Below are 21,247 nucleotides of genomic sequence, written 5' to 3' on the forward strand. Positions count from 1 at the left end.
TGGCCACCTTTGTGACAGGTTGTCGGATGGGGGGCTGTCTGCCTTGGGGAGCCCACAGCTCAGCCTCTCTCAGCTTCCTCCCTGGGGGCCAGCCTTGCATTTGCTCTATTTCTGTCCCAGCATCCAGCTTCAGCTGGGACCTGTCTGCTCCTGAGGACCTGTCCGGGGGAGGCCAGCAGACACAGCAGAGTCGGGGCCAGGAGTCCCCATCCTCAGGGGACACCAGTTCTGTCCTCAAATCAGGTTAGATGCAGAAATCAACCTCCCAACACTGGACTCATTTAAAAAATGATTTCACTGAGTTATATTTTAATGTTGTGCCCTTGCTGGTGACCTTCTATATTACAGAAGCAGCTCAGTGAAGAATGTTCCTGAATCATTTTTGAAACTGTTTACGAAGCTGCTCATTATTTTGTTTGATGCTGTTTGTCTAAGGATCCATGGGAGAAATTAGTTTTATATCCAGTGCAAGGAAAGCTCATCTTTCCCGAAGATGATTTTTTAACTTTTTAATTTTGATTTTTGCTTTGGCAGCCAGAAAACTCTGGGGTAAATCTCAGGTTTAGTTACACAAACCTCATTAATATATGTTTACGGCATATTTCCCCCTTCATCCCATCTCCCATCCTCCTACATGTTATAAAACATTTTCTCTTTATTCAACAGACTTTCTATTTTATTGTAAACTGCTTTAAATTCTTTTCAGCAGTAGACAGTTTATAAATAAACCTGCCTAGCACCATATCTTGAAGAAATTAACTATTGGCAGAGCACAGTTCATACATTAAACCAGGTTGCTAACCTTGCTTAACCAAAAGCAAATCCACAGCCAGGACAAATCCAGATACAGGGCTTTCTAGAAGATGACGGGACCGGGCAGTTCACAAGTCAGAGCCATAACAAAAAAAGGCTGGGAGACTTCTGGATTAAAAGACAGACACAACAAGCAACATGTGGACCTTTGATTGGTTCTTGGTTGGAGGAAAAAAAAAAACCCAGATTTAAAAGATATTTTTGATGCAATTGGGAAAATTTGAATCTGGACTGGCTGGTGGATGATGTTAAATTGAAGTTAATTCAATAGATGTAGGAATGGTATTGTGGATCTATAGGAGAATGTTCTTGGGAGAATGAAATATTTATTGTGTCACGATTGTTTGCAATCTACTTTTAAATGGATAAGACAGAACAAAACAAAACATATATGTGTATCTACATAGATATATAGTCTACATATTATATATATACAGAGAGAGAATGAACAGGGTAAAATATAACTATCGCTGGGTCCAGGCTGACAGTCTCCGGTTGTTCACTGTACTATTCTTTGATCTTTGCTGTGTGTTTGACAATTTCCACAGTAGGTTGGGCGGAGGTTTACAAAAGTCCAACACTTATAGTATAGATCAACCAAAGATACAGTAAACCTGATGGCACACCATTTTCTGGAGCCCCAGCTGTGCCCCAAACAACTTAAGTGGTTGGGGCAAACATTAATGGGTTTCAAGGAACAAGTCATAAAGCTTAGCAAGAAAAAGGGAAAGCGATAACTACCACAATTTTACTACTGTCACAGTGTGTGGGGCGGGCAGGTCGTGGAGCAGCACGACAGAAAGGGACGGGATTTTGGAGGGCAGTGCTGCCCAATGTCCACTAGAGAGAAAACTGCCACGTTCCCTCCAGGCTCTCTGTATTCACTTGCGATGGCTAGACTTGGCTGCCTCTCCGGTGGTCCATCAAGGCACGTGGGATGCTACAGTTCAAAGTGAAGCACCTCTATCAGACCCTATTTATTTCCACAGTCTGTGTGGACAGAGGTATCACACACATGCAACCTAGCCAGGACCAAGACAGTCACGGACCTCCTCCTCTAACCGTGGAGATTACCCAACCCAGGTGGGGACCGAAATAAAGGCAGTGGAAAGCCCCTGTCACCTGTCCACCAGCCCCACTTCGAAAGCTTCATTCCTCCAGCTTCCACCCACCACGCAGAGAGCTTCTTACTCACGCCTGACCAGGGAAACCCTCTTCCACCTGGGCTCCGAACTGAGGATTCAGAGCCAGACATTTTACATGGACCCCACCCCAAACCGTTGGCTAGAGAGTCTCTGTGGCTACTCATATCAATGCAAGGGATGCCGAGAAGGGGCTCTGAATCACTTATTCCTTCCTTCATTTATTGAGCACCTACGATGTGCCAGGCACCATACCAGATGAGAACATACACTTATGAATAAATCAGACAAGGTTCTTGCATTCATGGTGTCCAAGCTCTAGTGGGAGATACAAGTAATGAAATAAGCAAAAGAACAAATATATGTGTGTGTGTGTTTAGACATATACATATATCTAATTACAAATGGATGCGTTCTGGAAAGGAAGCGAAGGGGCACATTGAATGGTGGCATTTATCTCTCCCTCTGATGGGGGACATCGGACAGCACCGCCCTCTGAAATCCAGCCCCTTTCTGCCATGAACGGGGGTGGGTGGGGGTTTGAGGAGAGGGTCTCTGAGGAAGTGACTTGAGGTGAAGTCCCAGAGGAAGGGAAGGAGGGAGCCAGTGCGGATGAGAGCAGGGGGAGGAGAGCACCCAGTGCAGAAACCGCATGAGGTGGGCCAGGCTGGGTGGGAGGAGAATGACCCAAGATGCACCTGCAGAGGTGTCATGGGGCCAGACCTTGTAGGTGGCAATGAGTAGGTCTGCCTTTATTCTAAGTGGATGGGAGGGCACTGAATCATTTTATACAGCGGACGGACATGATGCGACTCAGGTTTTAAACCCCCCACTGTGGAAAGTTGATTGCAAGCGGGCAGGAGTGGAAGCTATTGCTGTGGTTCAAGGGAATCATATATTCCTCACCGTCAGACAGTGACCAGGGAGCAGGAGAGAAGGGGACGGAATTGACAGGCTTTGCTAATGGGTTGGACGTTAGGGTTGAGAAAAGAAGGGAAACCAAGAGTGACTTCTGGATTTCTGGTTTAAGCAAACAGTGGCATCAATTAGGGAGAGAGGTAGACAGGAGGATGATGACTAGAAGTGGACAGATTTGTGTAGAGAAGATTGAAGTGAAGCGTTCAGACAGAGATTTGCATCTTTGAAAAATACCTCCTTCCTTTCGGTAGGTCGGTTAATCAACCTGGTACTTGTTGAGGGTTCACCATGTATGAAGCTCTGCACTTTTGCCTTGACAATATTATTTTTAAAGACGACTTGAAAGAGCTTGCAATAAAAGTCACAGGTACAAGAAAACTAGTGAAAAGGAGTATGTGTGTGCATGTGTGTATGTTATAAGAACCAAGTAACAAAAGGATGGAAGTAATCACATCCTAGTCCTATTTCTAAAAGAAGCTGCTACAATGCAAGTGAAAAACACAGCTCTGAGCTTCCCAGCAGCCAAAGCAAAAAGGAAAATGTGAGTTTTATAGAGCTAATTGTTTAAGAACAGGAAGCATGCTGGCTTACATGGAGAAATAAAACTGTCCTTACTCTCTACTTTGAAAGCATTTTTATCACTACATAGCTTCTCTAAGAGCAAATGACCAAAATGGCAAAAAGATCAGTCAGTGACAATTTTACAGCAAATATGAAGGCCTTCTATACGAAGTCTAAAAACGATGGCCCAAACGCCCAGCAGAGTGGACCATAGAGGGCATGGGTCAAGAGCACAGGTCTGTGTCTTTCTTTCTTTGGTTTTACTTCTAATTGTGAACTACAGTTTCTTTTGTCTCAGGATGCACCTCTCTTTTGCCATCCTCTCTTCCTCTCTCTGTGGATGTGTGTGTGTGTGTGTGTGTGTGAACCATCTGAGAGTTAGTTGCAGACTTTCTAAGACATTTTAATAAACCTCAACACGCTCCCTCCCCCTGCCTGGAAAATTCTGACTCCACTTCTTTGGGAGAACCAGCCTCACACAATGGTTTCCAGATCTTGTTCACATCACGATGAAAATAAAGACACAAGAACTCCTTAGTTTCTGCCCCCTGATCAGCCCACCCCACTGTGACAGGCAGCCAGGGAGGCCTCTCTTACCTCATAACCTACTTACCGGGGAACCGAGCACTGTCAGCTCCTTGGGGCTAGCCTGAGCCCATTCTAAATGTCCCCGAGGCTGGGACTAGAAAGAAGCGCCCCTGGCTGAGCTGGAAGCATCCCTGGGATGGCCAAGCCCTGCAACCCGTGAACTCACCCCTCGTGGGCGGCTTCACACCAGCTCATGGCCGCTCTTCGAGGCACAGCGGCGCCCCTTTCTCTCCTTGGAAGCCGCCTTGAGCCGGTCTGGGGCCTCAGTGGCCCGCAGGTGGCCACGCAGAGCGCTACGCCCGTTGCGCAGCGTGGGATGAATAATTGACAAATCGAAGCAGCGGAGTGGAATTACCGCTGCGGGTTCCGGTCTCTCCCGAAGCTGAGCCTGTCCTGTGGCTGCCGCTGCTGCTACCCCGGGGAGCACTGCTCTCTTCAGAAACGACACCCGTGCCAGCACCAGCAGAACGCATTACCTTCTGGCTGGGAACACATTTGCATACTCCGGGTCAGGTTCAAACGTGTGCGCATAAAACAGAGGCTTAATTAGCACAACCTGGCTATGTGCCCCTCCTGGCTGGCAGCAGGGGTGTGAAAACCCCAGCAGGCTGCAACAAGCCCCCCACCCCAAGGGAAGGCAGAGGGACCCATCTGCTGGGGCCGGGGCTGTCCTCTGAGGTGTAGGGAGCCCCAGTTTCCAGCCAGAGATGCTCAGAGAGAGCATTCTGCCTTTTTTCATTCATTTTTTCCCAACAGATATGTATCAAGCCTTTGTGCCATGCACTGTGTGAGGTGGGAGGATACAGCAGTGGACAGAACAAAGCTCTCATGGAGCCTCCACTTGGGTCGGGGGAGACAGACAATAGAGAAATAACAAAGTGGCGGGTGGAGGGATTTGTGATTAGCCCAGTTACCCGGCAAGGGTGAGGAGAGGGATGGAGAAGTTACTCAAGATGCTCAAGAGGTGCCTTTCCATCCAGCTATTCTCAGATTCTTGCTATAATTTAATAACTATGTTACTATTTGCTGATGGCACTTATCGAGCACTATGATAAGTGCTTTATGTAATTGTCAAAACAACCTAGTGACATGGATCTTATTGTGCCCATTTTACAAAGGAGGAAATTGAAGCGATGGGTCCCAAGGCCACAGCTAATGGGTGATCAAGCCAGGACTTGAACCCAGGCAGCTGGTTCCAGGGCCCCACTCTGAAGCGCTGTGCTATAGTTAATATATATATTTCTCCGTTCTTTCCAGATGTGTGATGAGGCCAAAAATAACCTAATCTGCATAAAAGCACTATGGAAAGTCAAGGGCCACCCCATTACCTGGGATTTCTCCTTGTTCTTGTCGAAATTTCTAGTTGATTCCTAAAGTGAGCATGATTATAGGGTCCATTTACAAGGTGAGGAAACTGAGTCATCCAAGGGGCCCCCCAGGCTGCCTGCAGCCAGAGCACCTGTGTCACTGATTCCACCTGCTATGCTGGGCTGCACCTGCTCTGGCTGCGATACTAGTGGCCGGGTTTCAATTTGGGGACCCGGTGGGTGACACTTGAGAAGACAAGAGTCACACCAACTCCTGGCTCCCACTAACCAGGTTTTCATTACAGGGGTGCTGCCTGCCAGCTGGGCAGATAGTGGGTGCCCTTCAGGAACCAGTGGGAGACAGGCAGAATCACACCATGCCCTGGTGAGTTCCTCACCCTGGGCCCCACTCTGCTGCCATCACCCCTCTTTGCAAGGAGGGTAGCACCAAGAGTAATGACCATTCCCGGGCAGAAGGGTACTGGGAAATCAAGCCTCTGAGTGCGGAACCAGCCAAGACTCCCAGGCACCCAGACGCCATCCACAGGGCAGGTATGGCTGGATTCTGGGCACCCTAGAAATCTTGCTCAGACCTCGAGACTGGAACAAAATTCTCCCAGTCCCCAGAATGTCATCCCTGCCCCCGCCACCTGACTGCTTCCATAGGAGGATTAAGAGGAACTGGAGTCTGGATTAGGAAGGAGCAGCAAATTTGAGGCTGGGGAGAATTTGGACTTTCCTGTGCATTAACCACAGGCAGCTCTTCCCTCCCCCGCAGCACGCTCTCAGACGCCCCGTGAGCCAAAACGAAATTTCTCTAGGTTTTATCCAAAGATGCCTTGGACTTTGGAATGAACTCTTACTCCTCTTTCCTGCTGACCTGACTGCAAATCAGCTTTTGATGGGTTTGGACGGTTTGGACAGTTTTGAGAGACGGGCAGCGATCACGCTGAAATATGATGACAGGGCCAAGACTGTAAGGACATCGGTGAAGTAAGACATGTGCATCGAGCAGCCATGTGAAAACAATTAGGACAATAAATTTACTAATTGCTGAAAGTAACTTAATAACAAAACCACAATGCTCTCCACTATTAATCCTTGCTACTGCAGCGTGTGCCAATTGCATTTTGCTTGCTGGAGGGGTTGTAAATATCAGGCCAGTGTCATTGTGTTTGTGGACATCAAGCGAAAAAGAGTGCATGGCTTTTGGTAATTGAAAAGTGAACGACTCTCCAGCCTCAAACCAATGCAGAGGGCCCAAGGGGGTTGAGGTATTTCTTAAACCTATGGAGAGAAAAAAAGGAATGGAGCAGGGCCCCTCGCCTGCTATGATTCTCTCTGGTTCTCCACCACCTTTTGCACTTTCTCCATTTAAACTAGAGTGACGGGAGTTACTCAGATTTTGGAGGCTTAAGAATTGAGTTTTAACAAGTAGAGATCCAAATGCAGTGTTTTACAGAGCCTTGGAGTTTTGAGGTTGAACGGTTAGAAATGAGGTCATAAGGAGATGTAGGAACCCATTCTTGGGTTGGGTAAAGAGCCTTCAGTCTCTGGGTCCCCGAGCCTTTTGGGGGCTTCTTGTTAGAGACGATTCTTCATCAGAAATTAGGTATTGCTCCCTGGTATCAGGGGGAGATGCAGGTTGTTTGGAGCCAAGAAGGACCCTTATCCCTCCAGAAGATCAAAGACAGCCATCAACCACGTCAGCTTCAATAAGTCACCGGTATGCAAAGGACTGTAATTTCCCTAAGCAGGCAGGCTCTTTGTGCCTACATTTCTCTTCAAGTTGCCCAGCTCATCAAGGATTTGCATCATTCAATTATTCAAGCTTCTTTTTTTTTTAATCTTTCTGAAATATTTAAAAAAAAATAGGCCAAAGTATTTTTTTTGAACTACGTTTGTATCTGCCTCCACTCTATATTTAACTATATCTCAACAAGATGTTGCATTTATGAAACTTGGGGCTGCTGTTGGCACTTTATGGGAGTGTTGTTATAGTTGCAATGAGCAGTTTTTCCAACTAAAATGATCATGCCTTGAACTTTCAGAGTTTTAAGGACCAAGTTTGCTTCTGCTGGCACGTCCCCAGGAGATGTGTGGCAGGCCCTGTTGGGAGGCTGAGTGGAGGAGGGGTGGGAGGGGACACCTTGAACACTTCTCAGATGCCAGACCTCACTGAGGATGGTCAGTTTTTCCAAGAGGCTTTAAGACTTCGCTGCAGCTGCAAGAGCGAGAGCCGGCGGGGCCGGCCTAAATGGGTTTCCCTGCACGGGCACAGTCAGGGGTTATAACAAGGACTTACTAAAAGTCCGGAGAGAAGTAGTATTTCTGAGGCCGTCCAACCTCTAGCGACTCTGAAGTTTATTCTTGGATTCATCTAGATCTTCGGAGATCTGCACATGGGTGCATTGTTCTCATGCCTTACTGAATTACTTTTACTAAATAGCACATTCGTCTTATCTAGTGACCCACTTCTAAAGAAAACTGGTTAAGAAAACACTGTCGGCCCCACCCTGGAGTCTGATTCAGCGTTTCTAGAAAGCTGCCCCTCGCTGATTCTGTGCGTCAAGGCAACTGCCCTGTAACGTATCTTGCAGGTCGCTTTGCTAGGAAGAGCCGTGCTTGTGCTGAGCAGCTGGTTTATTTTTTTATCTCTAGACACTGATGCTCCTAACAGATCACATTATATCTCTGGTTGACTGTGGGAATCTCAGATCAAATGCACCGCTAGCAAAATGGACGTGATCTTAGCGCAGGCCCTCTACGCGCGTCTTCTCATTTCTGGCTCTGCTGTCCTCCTCTCTCGCACTTCCTCCACATAGACACTTATCTTTTCTACTATGAAAAATTTCAAACAAAATGTAAACATTTATCTTCATTCTTATAAAAAATGTCAACCATGCACAAGAACGAGTGTACTGTAATGAACTCTTCTATACCCCTCCCCAAGCTTCAACCATGTTCAACTTAGAGTCGATCTTGAACATTTATTTTTACTCCTTTTGGAGTTTTGAATCTTTGCAAGTCCCCAGGTCCTTTTTCTAACGAGATGGAGAGTACATTCCAAGTAACCACAATAAGTCAGTGGCTCTCATCTGGAGGTGATTTTGCCCTCCTCCCCGCCTCCCCAGGACATTTAGCAACATCTGAGGATATTTTTGGTTGTCACAACTGGGCGGGGGGGGGAGGGGGGCAGTGTTACCTGGCCATCCAGTGTGTAGAGTCAGGGAAGTTGCTCAGCATCCTGCAATGCACAGCATGGCCCCACAGCAAACACTGACCCGGCCCCAACAGCAATCGTGCCGAGGTTGAGAAACCTTGCACTAAATGAAAAGGAGCATTTTTCAAGCTAGAATATTCCTAGGAAATTGAGAATAAAGCAAACCGTGAATAAAGCAAACCGGCATTTTCAAGTTGAAAAGTGTTCTAAATAGGTTTGGTGGCTAATAGTGAAATCATGGTACACAGGCTAGAACACCAGTTAAGACATTGGTTAACAGTGGTTGTGTCTGGGGAGGGGAGCTGCGTGGCTGGAGGATGGAGCAGGACAAAGACTTACCATATCCCCGTTCGTGTCTTTTATGTTTTATACTGTGTGTGTGTTATGTACTTGAAATAGTACATTTCAATAACATGGAGTACATGACAGTTGTCAAAGAATTGGACAACACAAAACTATTATTTAAAAATAGCACTTTTAAAATGGTTGGGTAAGGAGACCAAAAAGAACCTTCTGAAAGGGCTTTCCAGAGCACGGTGAGTCTGGCAGACACCGAGGGCAGCACAGCAGAGCCCAGGGGCCATTAAGCGAATCAGAAACACTTGGAGGGGCGGCTGTCTGGTCCCAGCATGATGGATCAATTGTGGGAGAGCGAAGGAAAACGACACGGTCCCCATGCCAAGCCTCTGACACTAATGAGCCCTTAGCTCAGAGAACAGGGAGGGGTGGGGGCACCTGCAGCCCTGCTCGGCAGCGGTGCAGGCAGGGAGTGGCCCCAGGCCCCGAGGTTGAGTCCTGCCTCTGCCGACTAGTGGCCACGTGCCCCAGGGAAGTCACTGGCCGTTGCCCTGATCTTCCAGAGGAGACAGCCGTGATGAGTTGTAAGTGGTGATGGAAGTGAGGTGGGCCCCTTGCTTCTTTCGCAGAGAAAAGTTCTCTAATAGGTCTGGCAAAGAGGCTGCTGCTCTGGGTAGGCTCACAGGCCCTCCCACCTCTCCCTTCCTCCATGACCCCCCTGCCTTCTCAACTCCAGCTCCCAAGGCCTTGTTTTAGTCCCTAATATTCACCACACTCCCTTCAACCATGGGGCCTTTGCATATGCTGTTTCTTCTACCAAGCAGACTCTTCCTTCCCCTCTTTCCTGGTTGATGTCTGCACATGCTTCACCTCCTCCAGGAAGCACCCCTGACTCCCCTATTAGGTCATTGGGACCTCTCTCTCCCAGCATTTGGAGAGATGCATCTTCTTACGGTTTGTGCAATGATGTGATAAATGTCTGTCTCCATGCTGAACTATAAGTTCCATGGGAGCAGGATCTGAGTCTAATTTGTTTGCCTGATCCTGGAGCAGCACCTGGCACATTCTTGGAAATCAAGAAGTATCTGTTGACCAAGTGACCAATGAGTAATAGAAACGGCCCTGCCTCAGAGGTGTGCACCTCCAAAAGCTGGTCAAGACACTCCTGAAAGAGCAGATCAGATAGGAGGAGCACCAGGGCCTCCAAGATGTAGGAAAACAGGGCCTGGGCATCGTGGAATCTTCTGTGACTTCACCAAGTGTGGGTTCCTGTGTGTGGCCAGGTCTGATCTCTGACAGAGCTCACCTGGATCACTGCCCTGACCACCCCTCAGCTTCTTCTATTTCTCCCCTCTCCTACCTGGTCCTGATGGAGTGAGGTGGACCTCATTGGTGCTGAAGAGATGAATTAATTACCTCCCGAGATTGGTCAGTAGAGGTGGGAACCCATGGGAAGAGGAGCTGAGATTCTTCAGGACAATCCTTCCAGGATGACACAGGAGAGGGATGAGGGGTTCTCCTTTCTACAAAAGTGAGGCTTCCCTGACTACAATGACCCCAGATTGCATTGGATGCCCCTTCTCCGGCCTCTCATAATGCCCTGGGCATATTCCAGCTGCTACGTGATGGTGATAGTGACCTTGTTATGTGTCCGGTTGGGGCTGTGAGCCCCCTGAGGGCAAGGACTGTCAGTTTTACTTTCTTCCTTTTGATCCCCAAACAATGCACAACGCCTCAATTATCAAGGTCCTCAGTAAATGTTAACAAAATCAGCTTCCTACTTTATCATATGTCACCATGCCCAGAGAATTAATTTTTGGTGTTTTTTAATTTAAACTTGTCCATGTTGCCATGATTTCTGTTGGCATGAACAGAAATGGAGACCAAAAGAAAGGGTATTTTCTTCAAACAAGATTTTTATATTCCTTTGGATGTTTGTTAAACACACACACACATACCTCTCAGCTACTGAGAATTCTCGTTGAAGCCAAAAGTGGCAGAAGTGTAAGAAAATGCTGTAAAACGAGAAAGATGTATTTGGTGCTGAAAAGTGAATTGATGAGGAGGAGTAATGCGTGGGCTCCCTGGTAAAACGAGCCGCCCTCGAGACACAGAGGGCCCCGCCGGAGCCGAAGACCGACTGGCAGGTGTGCGGGTCTGTCTGGGAGAGCCCTGCAGAGGCCCTGAGCGACAGTGGTCTTCACTCCCTTTCTGCAGAGACCAAATGTCCTCTAGAATGCTTCCTGGAAGAAGGGGAGGTGGAGCAGGAATTGCTTCTGGGAGTTGTACCCGCCACGAGGCTGAGTGGGGAAAGGAGAGGCTGCTCTCAGAATCTCCAGCCAACAGCAGCACCCCGGGGGTGGGGTGGAGGTGGGGGAGGGACTCTAGGCTCTTGGCCGCAGCTCAAGGAAGAAGTCACCTGCCCCAGGTAAGGATGCTGAAGCCAAGGAGGGACATGAATTGGAGAACTTCCGGTCCTCCTCAGGTCTTCACTCAAGTGTCACCGTCTCCAGGAGCCCTCCCCTGGCCAGCTTCCTACATGCAATCCCTCCCTGGCCTCATGGCCCCCACATTCCCACCCCTGCTGTACATTGTTTTTCTCCTGAGCACGGAGGGCTCTCCAAAGCCAGTGCATGTTGCCGATTCTCTAATCTCTCTCTCCCTCCCCAGACTGTAACCTGGTGTCTAGAACCTGCCTGCACTTACACGGTCTGAAATCAGTATCTAGCGATTGGCTGAGAGAATGAATGAACTGGGAGTCATCAAAGATTTCCTTCTGGAATGGTGATTGCCCTGTGTTCTGACGCATTTTAAGACATGGCCTTTCTAAATGCCCCGATGCACTAGGGGGTCCCAACCTATATTTAAATTTCAGTGAATTAAGTAATTTTCTTCTGAAAATATTTTTCGTGGTTTTCAAGTGACCCCAAGAGAGCCAATAAATGCTGCCGTTGCATTGGGAAGTTTGACCATTGTCACAGCAACAACTTCCACTTAGGTCCTCTCACTGGGATGCAAAAGGTTGGGTAAACTCTTTTCCCTTCATGGGTGTGGAAGTGGATAGAGACTTCTGTAGGCTTCACTTTACAGTTATTCTACACCAAAGCACTTCAGGGCAGAGTTTTAATAATTATGAGTTAATGGAGAAATTGAGGGGCCCTAAAGTGAATTGGCATGCTAAGGGTCATCCCATCAAGTGAGGTCAAAGAGGAATGGCCTAACCATCTCTTTGCTGGGATTTCTCAGGTGGTATCTGGAAAGTTAGGCCCATGGCATTTGAGTGCCCAGTGCTTGTTCCATCTCTGCCCGTTATATACAGCTGGCGCCATTTCTTAACTTGTCTCCAACATGGGCCTGGATCATCTGCCCCCACTTCCTGGTTCTTCCAAGTTCCACTCTGTGGGGCTCGGTCCTTCTTCCTGGCCTTCTCGAGTTCTTGGTGAGCTGTCCAGAGGTCCCTGCTCCACTTGAGTCAACTTGCATCCCCCCAAATTCTCTCTCTGCTTGATTCCTTACGCCAGCAACAGCCACTGTGCTAGGTGAGAGACGCACGTGCGGCCAGCCAAGCTCTCTACAGAGACTGTGGTAGGTTGAGAAGTGTCTGCCCAGAACCTCATTATGTGACCTTGTTTGGAAATATAATTAGTTAAGACGAAGACATACTGGAGTAGAGTGGGCCCTTAATTTAATATGACTGATGTCCTCAGAAGAAATCTTTGTAGAGACACAGCAACACATGGGGACACAAAGGGAGAGGGCCACGTGAGGATGGAGACGGATATTGGAGTGACGTATCTACAAGCTAGAGCCAAGGGTTGCTGGAACCACCAGGAACTGCTGGAGAGGCATGGAAGGGACTCTTCCTCAGCCTCCAGAAGGAAGCAACCCTACTGACACCATGATGTCAGACTTCTGGCTTCCAGAGCTGTGAGACAATAGCTCTCTGTTGTTTAAGCTGCTCAGGCTGTGGTTTTGTTACCAGCCCTTAGGAAACTCACGCAGACAGGATGCCCCGGCCGACCTCGGGGCTCTCGGCTGGGAGGAAGGAGCAGACCCAGGGAGACTGCCAAGCAAACACGCTGTTTATGCTGAGACAGGCTTCATCCCCAGAGCTGCCTCCTCGCACGAGCTGACCAGTGCAGCTTGGGTCTAGTCCCATGTCAGCACTCAGCGCTTTTTCTAACTGCCCAGTTTTCTTGTCTGACTTCCCCCTTCAGCCCGCAAACTGGCTCTTTGGGGGGCTCCATCATCATTTTGTTCCCGGCTTTGGGCAGACTGCCTGGCACGGGGCGGAGGCGCCACAAATCGCTGTTGGATTGTAGCCTGCACATTATTTACAGCGGAGACGGGTCTTAGCCATCAGCGAAGCTGCTTTTCTGGTCTGGGTCTGAGACACAACCCGGGGGCGGGTGCCTCTGAACCAGCTCTGTCATCACAGCCCCTCCCAGAGACCCCAGCTGTGCCACGCGCGATCCCTCAGCTGACGGTGCTGCAGGACCACACCAGGGGGACAGATTTCACATGAAAAGAAAAATAACATCAAGTGGAATTCTCACTCGCTGTTGGCAATCACTGAGACAAACGGCAGCTCCGTTCAACTGTTTCTGTCCTGTCGGCTGAGATGAGCCTTGAGCGTGACCCTGTCAGTCCTGCCCTTCCTCGCTGCAGACAAGCCATCCTTCTTGGCTGCTGTTTTCATCATTTTTAAAGGACTGTGGAGGGGGGAGGAAGTAGGGAAGGAGGTTGTCTCCTGTGAGATTTCTACAGTTTGCTAACAGTAAAAAATGCGAGAAGTGATAAAGTTACTGAATTCATCGGTCATCCGCCTCGAAACATTTGCAACTGATTACGTGCTTCGGAGCTGGCACGGAGTCATGAGGGATTCTCGTAAGCGGCTTGCTGGCATGAGCCAAATGCAGGAAAACCAGAAGGTACCTCTGAAACACGTTCAGAAGAAAAATTCTCCCAAGTAATAAAAAAGATATGGAGACCAGTAGTTGCTTTACTCAGCAGCAAAACATCCAGTGTTGCTTTAAAAATAATGACCATAAAATAAGGATGGTTCTAGCAACTGCAAAGATGCCTGTGCTTTGGCTGCCGATGTTAACAGCCGAGTGGGCTTTCTGAATCCCTGTCCTTGTTAAAGGATGTCCCATGCGGGAAAGGGAGGTGCTTGTGTCGAGTGGCTGGACTCGTGGGCCTTGAGGGCGCTCGGTCACGTTCATGGCTGAACTGAGATGACCTGCTCGAGGCCTCATTATCCTAAAAGGGTCGCTAATGATATTTGCTGGAAGTGATTGCCTCTAACACTCTCACTCGGGCCTTCTAGAAATGGCCATGATTGAATTGGATTAAGCCTCATACCTGAGCCAAAACCCGCTACTTTTGGCCAAACTAGTTTTTACTGACTTAGGAAGTAAACTCAATTGAATCCCTATCACAAAATGAGGCAAAAACGAAACTCTTTACTGAACTGCAAAGGGCCTCTCCATTTCCTAAATGAGTGTATCGAATGCCCGTCGTTTGCCGAGCGGCGCCGTCTCTGCCTGAAACCTCGATTTTTTCCCTCTGGAACGAAGCCTTGCTCATCCCTCTTCCGGGCTCTGAGCTGGAGCGCCTCCCGCTTTGGGATTTCCTGCTGATTCTGGCACTCTCCGGCTGGCTCCCGGGAGTGTTGTTTTACCTGCCGGGTTTGGGGGTGCAGAGGCCCCTCCTGTCCTCGTCTGTAAGGAGGACACCTCGGTTGAGCTGCTGCCCAGGAGCTGGCTGACATGGGACACGCCAGGCGTTGGGCACAGGCCTGACAAGACAGCGCCCGACAAATGGGAGCCGTTCCTGCATGGGTAGGGACGTGCACTGACTCTTCTAGAGGCTGCCGAGCTGTGACAGAGCGTCAGGAGGTTGCTGTGGCCTCAGAGGACCCTTCTGATGGAGGACTCCCTTCGAGCTGACCGAGCGAACTGACAGTGCCTCAGGTGGTCTTAGTCCCTTCCATGGACTCCTGCTTTCTGATGAAAGAGGGGTGAGAGGAAGGTGGAAGTGCAGGTGGGAAGGGGGGGTATGTCTCGACACGGGAGAGGCCAGCAGCTCTAGCCAGGTGAGGCCCCCTCCATGGCACAGACACCTGTGGGTCTGCAGCCCAGCTACTGCTCCTGGGCTCACACAGGACGCACCTTCCAACTCTTTTCTGCTGGGTTCCCCTCCCGCACCCATGCTCAGGGAGCCCCAAATCCAACCTCAGCACCCCAAGCCTTTCTGCCCGCTTCCTGCCCCCACCCTCCCCAGAGCCCTGTGCCCACTATGGGCCCGCCCTGGTGACTCCTCAGGAAGGGCCAGGCTTGGCTGCGCTGAGCCAGGGGAGGTGATCAAGCAGGACACCTCTCCTCCTCGTGGTCAGTCAGCCTCCCCTCCCCAAGGACGGACGCTGGCCTCAGTGGTTAGCCACTGGCAGGACCCTGCTATAGTCAACAGCACCTAGCAGACAAGATTCTCACTCCGGTCCCAGTTAGTCACCTGCACCTGACCAGGGCGAGGCACTGTGGCCAGAATACACCTCTCCACTGAAGCCAGACCCTCTCTCTCCACCTATCACGGTCATTCCAGCCCTCCTTCTGCTCAGTCCTTCCCTCAGAGATTGTTGATTACTTCCTGGTCCCTGGCACTCCAGCAACACAAACCCTGCCCCGAAAGATGGACTTGTGCACAGAGAACTGCAATCCAGGGTTACAGGTGCCCCACGGGGCAGAGAGGGGACAGAGAAAGGGCCAGGGTGATAATATAAATGGCTACACACAAGAAGGGCTGAGCGCGGATCAGACCTGCCTCATTCTGAGGGTTCTACCTACTCATTCCTCACAACATTCACAGAAGGTAGATATTGTTATTATTGTCATTTCACAAAGGGGGAAGGGAGGCACAGAGAGGTTAAAAACTCGCCCAAAGTCGCAGAACCGAGAGACAAACCTGAGATCTGAGGAGAGAGCCGATGTTCTGGTGCCTTACCCACTATGTGACAGTGTTTCCAGCCATACAGGCCTAAGGATGACTGACCTCCCTCATATGTGGTAAGCTCCTGGAGGGCAGAGGACCATATTTTGATCCCCACAGGATGGATTATCATGGAGGAGGTACTTAACAAATACTGATTATGTTCTGCCCCTTCCTCTGCAGGATTGAGGGGCCTGGGGCAGCCTGGGAGGGAATTGCAAAATCTGATGTGTCTCCTCATAACCCCCCCAACTCTGAAGTCTCCCCTGAATCACAGCCACAAATGCCTTTTGCCAGCTCTTTAATGGTCATAGAACTATTTCCTCATTTGCTGGGCATGCCAGCACACTGTGGGGCCCCCTGAGAGCAAAGTTAAACCTCTCTTACAGCCCCTGGGCTCCCCCGGGCCAGCCAGAGCCCTGGCAGGCCACGAGCCATCATTTATTTGGCAAATGAAGGAATGGATGCCGTTAGCTCTGCCTAACTCTGAGGATGCTCGCAGAGCTGCTGTGCTAGAATACCCATAATAACCCTCCCTGAGTTAGAGAGTGCTGCTCTTCCAGTATTTGGAATATATTAGGAGGGGTTTCAGACAAATTGCCAAGCTATAACAGCCTAAAACCGCATTGGCTTCGCCAGAAATCACTGGAGACCACGAGGCAAGGGAGGGGGCTGCGGGCTGACGGCCCCGCACGCTGCTCAGCCCAGCAATCCATCCCTGGAAAGGAGCACGCGGCCCCCCCAGCTCCGCCCGGGGGGTGCACTCTTGGGCTTCAAAACAGAACTTATCAACGATTTAGTCTCATTAAGTTGTAAGAAAACAGGTAACGTGTTCCAAGGTCGTAAGTTTTCTCAGACGTTCAAACGTTTCCAATGTTTTGTAAAACGGAGAGTGCAGGAGCCCACTGGGGCTCGCTCGGGTGATGGATATATGTGCAGTTTGTGAGGAGCTTTTCCAGGCCAGCTTAAAAGCCAGCTCATTACAACTCCGTGGGCCACAGACAGGGGGTTTCTCTTTCCTAAGTGAAGACTGGTCAGTGGGTGTGCGTGACACTCTCCAAAGATTTGTCGGTCCCACCTGGCATTCTTTTAGATTTAACGGAAGCTTCTGAGACTGTGAATGTGGACACACGCGGCCAATCTTCTACTTTTCTGTAGGGGTGTGTGTGCATGTGGGTGTGTGTGTACTCAGTCACTTTGCACGGTAAATCTGATTTGGGTTCCACTTCCCTAGGATAACGAATTCTAGGAAGTTTCACTTTGATCATTTCCCAACCTGCATCTCCAGTAGCATCCCCAGAGAAGTCACTCAGCAAACGTCAGCCCTAAATCGCTGTGTTCCTCTAAGGGCCCTTTGCAGGGGTCTGAGCTTTCTGGTTGATGGTGAGTAACTTTATTACTTCTCTTCCAGATGCTGAGTGTGGCCCCCTTGTTTATTGGCTGGCGGATGAGAGGGGCAGCTACAGCTCAGCCTCCGGGACTCTTTCGTCTTCCAGTCTGCAGTTCTCAGAGCAAAGGGACTTGTCCTTAACTTCTCTAGAGTCCTCAATTGCCAAAGTGTGTCCTCCAGTATTTTCTAGTTAAACCGGCCTACATTACAGGTACGAAAAGCTTCCATTTGTATCACACTCGCCCAGAGTCAGGGGTGACCTAAGTCAGAAGTCTACACCTAGACAGAAAAGCAAGTGAGGGTGCTGCCCATGTGGCCATGGACCCTGTGGTCCCCTCAATTGAGTCCCTTTTCTTGAGGTCTCATGGCCAACAGGCTACGGATGTGGTTGGCAGATCACAGCTTTTGAGTACAATGTATGGGTTTGGAATTTCAGTTCTGCCCCTTCCAGACATGTGACCTCGGGGAGATTCCCTATCTCAACTCTCTGTGGTTTCATCTCTCTGAGCTGAGAGTAATGTTGGCCTCAGTAGTTGGCTGTTGGCATCAAAGGGGATGACCACTGCGAAAGTACTGAGCACAGCATCACAGGAAGGAGAGGTACCACTTACCAAGAATTCTCTTTACCCACAGTTGTCTGCCTGAAAAAAAAGTCTCACTAAATGCAATTGCATTGCCCATTGACTTACACCAGTTTTGGACAAATATCTCCCTTGTTTCCGACCAATTTTCAGTTGAAGAAGCTCCTGCTCTGTGTTTATGCTTTCCCTCTCTTCAGGGGTAATTAAGCTAATTATCCCCAACACGTGACTTGCACATGTTTGGGGAGGTCACTATTTAAGGGAACCTGAGATAAATAGATCTATCTGAAAGTGAAGCATCCTCAAAATTCAAAAATATTCCTCTATAGTGCACTGGTTTTGTAAATGTGGATTTTTCTCTATGGGATCTGTGAACAGATATTTATCTTTAAAATGATCGCCATTGACAAGGCCAAGATCACCATCACATTGCCCTGGAACGTAAGCTTCCTACACTCAGAACTTGGTTTCTCCATAAATTTACACTTTGCTGGGACACCAGCCTCGGGTCCTCTAACATTCTCCTCCAGCTGAGCCAGCTCTCACATCTTCACAGTCAACCTTTGCAGCCTGTCTGTGTCGAAGCCCCACACTAGTTACCCTTAGGACATGGCCCTCTGGGGATGAACACAGCCTGGGATGGGGGACAAAAGGAAGACTTGGAAGATGCAGTGGGGATAAAAACAGGAAAATATTAATTCTCATTACAATTCAGAGGGGCAGGAAATGTCGCAATATTGCTTCTTTATTTTTTCCAAAACGAATCTGATCTTCCTCTACAAGTCTCTAGTCACTGGGTTGAAGGGAAAAAATGTATTTAGTCTGGTGTAAAACCAAGTCTCATCCTATTGCCCCCTCCAGGGTGGCATCTGGGCAAATGGAGGAAGGAGAGGGTTTATGTGCTCTGGGGGCCTGGGGGGAAACAACCTGGTACGAATACAGTCTGTGGGTGGGCCTGGTTGTCCCCCCTTGGGGTCGAGTTGGCCAGCTGATGTCCATGGATGATGAAACCGTCTTGACAAGTTAGGTCCAAATGGCTCCATCCTAAGCGCCCTGTCCTATAGGGCAGGGGTCCCCCTGGGATTCTGCTGTGGACTCCATCTACCTCTAGACATCCTCTGGTGCAGGTCACGTGGTGCCCACCAGGGTGGCCACTTGGCAGACCCTCTATGAGTCAGCTTAGCTATCTGGTGGCCTCAGTCTAGTGCCGCAAGACTCTCTCTGCCAGACAGTGCCCTCCATCCTCTCGGTTTCTCGGGGGCCCTCTAAGTTGGTGAGGAACCATTCAGCAGAGTGATGTCCCCCAAATAGAGAGCACAACATGAACCCCTCTGCCTTGTATATTTTCTTCGACTTAGTAAATGCACTTCCCTCTCTCTGGAGACGTGAGCTGGGACCCACACATCTCACCACTAACTCCTTCTGCTGGCTGCCTGCCTGCATCCCACAATCCTCCAGGGCTGGAAGGAGCAGGTGCCACTCTCGTTTTCTTTCTGAATGTAAAACTCTACGCTTTAAGTCCTCCCCTCCTGGCTCTGGGTATGCCAGTGGCTAGAAAAGAACTGAGGAAATCCTTTTTCTCAAAAACCAATGATTTTCAAGTGTGTTCTTTTGCTGCAAAATCCTATTTTGAATAACAGAAGCTAAATATTATTTTTTCACTTTTTGTGCATTCCTTCCATGATACTCAAAATTCCTGATGCATGAAAATGCAGTGAAGATTATTACCATTATTACTAATGTCATCATCATCATCACCACCATCTACGAGAGGTGACATACCATCTAGCTAATGTATTCCTAAGGATAATTTCTCTGATAAACCCACCCACATCCATTTGCATGTAGGGAAACAGAAACTCTGAAGGAATGAGACTAGGATGGATAATGTTGGATGGAGTGGGATGTCTGGGACCATGGGGCTTTCGGTAGGGATTGGTGAGCCTTCATCATAGGGCCCTTTTAGCACGCATGAGTCACCAGGACAATCCAGAGACAGGAAGTAGGCTGCAGCAAAGAAGTGGAACCCAAGAGGAAATAGGAAAAGAATAAAGATAAATTTATCCCCTTCACAATTCTGCTCCAGTTCATCCTTCAGCTAAATACTAAGCTTATTCCCACTTTCTGGCTCTAAAAACATGACAATAACTTTTCTGGAGTATTCCTGAAGAAAAAGACCCATTTTCCTCCCTCGTATAAAGCCCCACCAGTTCTCCATAGTGGAGAACTTCCAATCCACATGTCACCTTGTATTTATGATTTACTCGTCAGTTTTGCTTTAAAGAATAATTTTTGGTAACCTCTAAAGAAATACTTTCTGTCTTATCTCTAAAATATTCAAATGACCCCCTGCTCATTCTGTGCTCTTTCTGCAGGAACAAATTGCATCTGGCCTCTTCCCCGCCTGAGGAGCAGCCAGTGATCGTGTGGGACGGAGGCTTGCCTTGTTCTCTTCACGGCGTTTATTTATCAAGTGGGGTAGTTTTGTGGTGAGCCCAGTGACCTGCGAATTCTAATAACCCTGGCTTCATGGGTAATTTGGGGTACATTTTTCATTCTGTTCCTCATTTAGCTGCTCTGCAAAATGGGGCAAATAATAACACAGCATGATTTTGAAGCCATAACAAGATGATGGAAATGAAAGTGGTCACCTTCATCTCACCATGAACTTGGGTGCCGCACAAATTCAAAATGAAATGTTATCATTCTTCAGAGGGGTCGCATTTCGTGAAGAGCTCTGTGTCTTACACACTAAGTTTTTTAAGAAATAAAAGAAGCAAAGAAAAAAAATAAACTATGGCAGCCTGGGATACGTGAGTTACATTCTCTGCTGCTTGTGAGAATGAGAAAAGTGTCACACTGTTCTGAAAAGTTAATCCTAGAGGATTTTGCAGGGTTTCCTTGAGGCCCAATTACAGGTACAATAGGAAAAATATTGTGGCCAGAGGATCACTATGCATCATTTGGATTTTAAATCCTAAATTATTGCATAAAAAGCATGGGCTGGGTTAGGGTACCCAAAGAGTCTTGTTGGCCCTGGCTTTCTTGCTCTAGAGCTCTCTCTTAATAACCAGAGAAAAGTAGAGCTTTTTTCAAAGTTGCAAGTCCATGTGCATAAACATGGGTCTGAGGTTAGAATATTGAATTCCACGAATATCAACAATCTGTCTTACCCCATTAATCAGAGGTCTACAATCGCTACAGTCTTGTGAGCCATGGGGCCGTCATTGATAATTCTCTGTCAAAGAGAAATGGAACCATCTAGACATGTGCTTGAAGAGGAATTTTCCCCCTTGTTGATTTTATGTAGGAAATGATTATTAGAAAATGTTGGCTCACATGGTGGCTTAGAGGTTTAGTGCGGAGGCCTTATGTTGGGGGGGTGATGATATGGGTGACACTCAGGGCCCTTTGACAGGGCTCTGCAAACCCAAAGGGGT

At 48.6% G+C, this 21,247-nt stretch overlaps 1 protein-coding gene across 2 annotated transcripts in view; it reads right to left on the reverse strand.

The window, feature by feature from the left end:
* Positions 1–4,654, reverse strand: part of CLDN14 (claudin 14) — a 62,203-nt gene extending 57,549 nt beyond the window's left edge. Inside the window, exon 1 of one of the 2 annotated variants that reach the window (XM_070597623.1) lies at positions 4,189–4,654. The gene's annotated coding sequence lies outside the window, so the exon portion shown is untranslated. The remainder of the gene's footprint in view (positions 1–4,188) is intronic. The other variant, XM_070597624.1, reaches the window with a different exon arrangement.
* Positions 4,655–21,247: the final 16,593 nt, after the last annotated feature.

This window comes from Equus przewalskii, chromosome 27 (genome assembly GCF_037783145.1).
Source record: "Equus przewalskii isolate Varuska chromosome 27, EquPr2, whole genome shotgun sequence".
Lineage (NCBI taxonomy): Eukaryota > Metazoa > Chordata > Mammalia > Perissodactyla > Equidae > Equus > Equus przewalskii.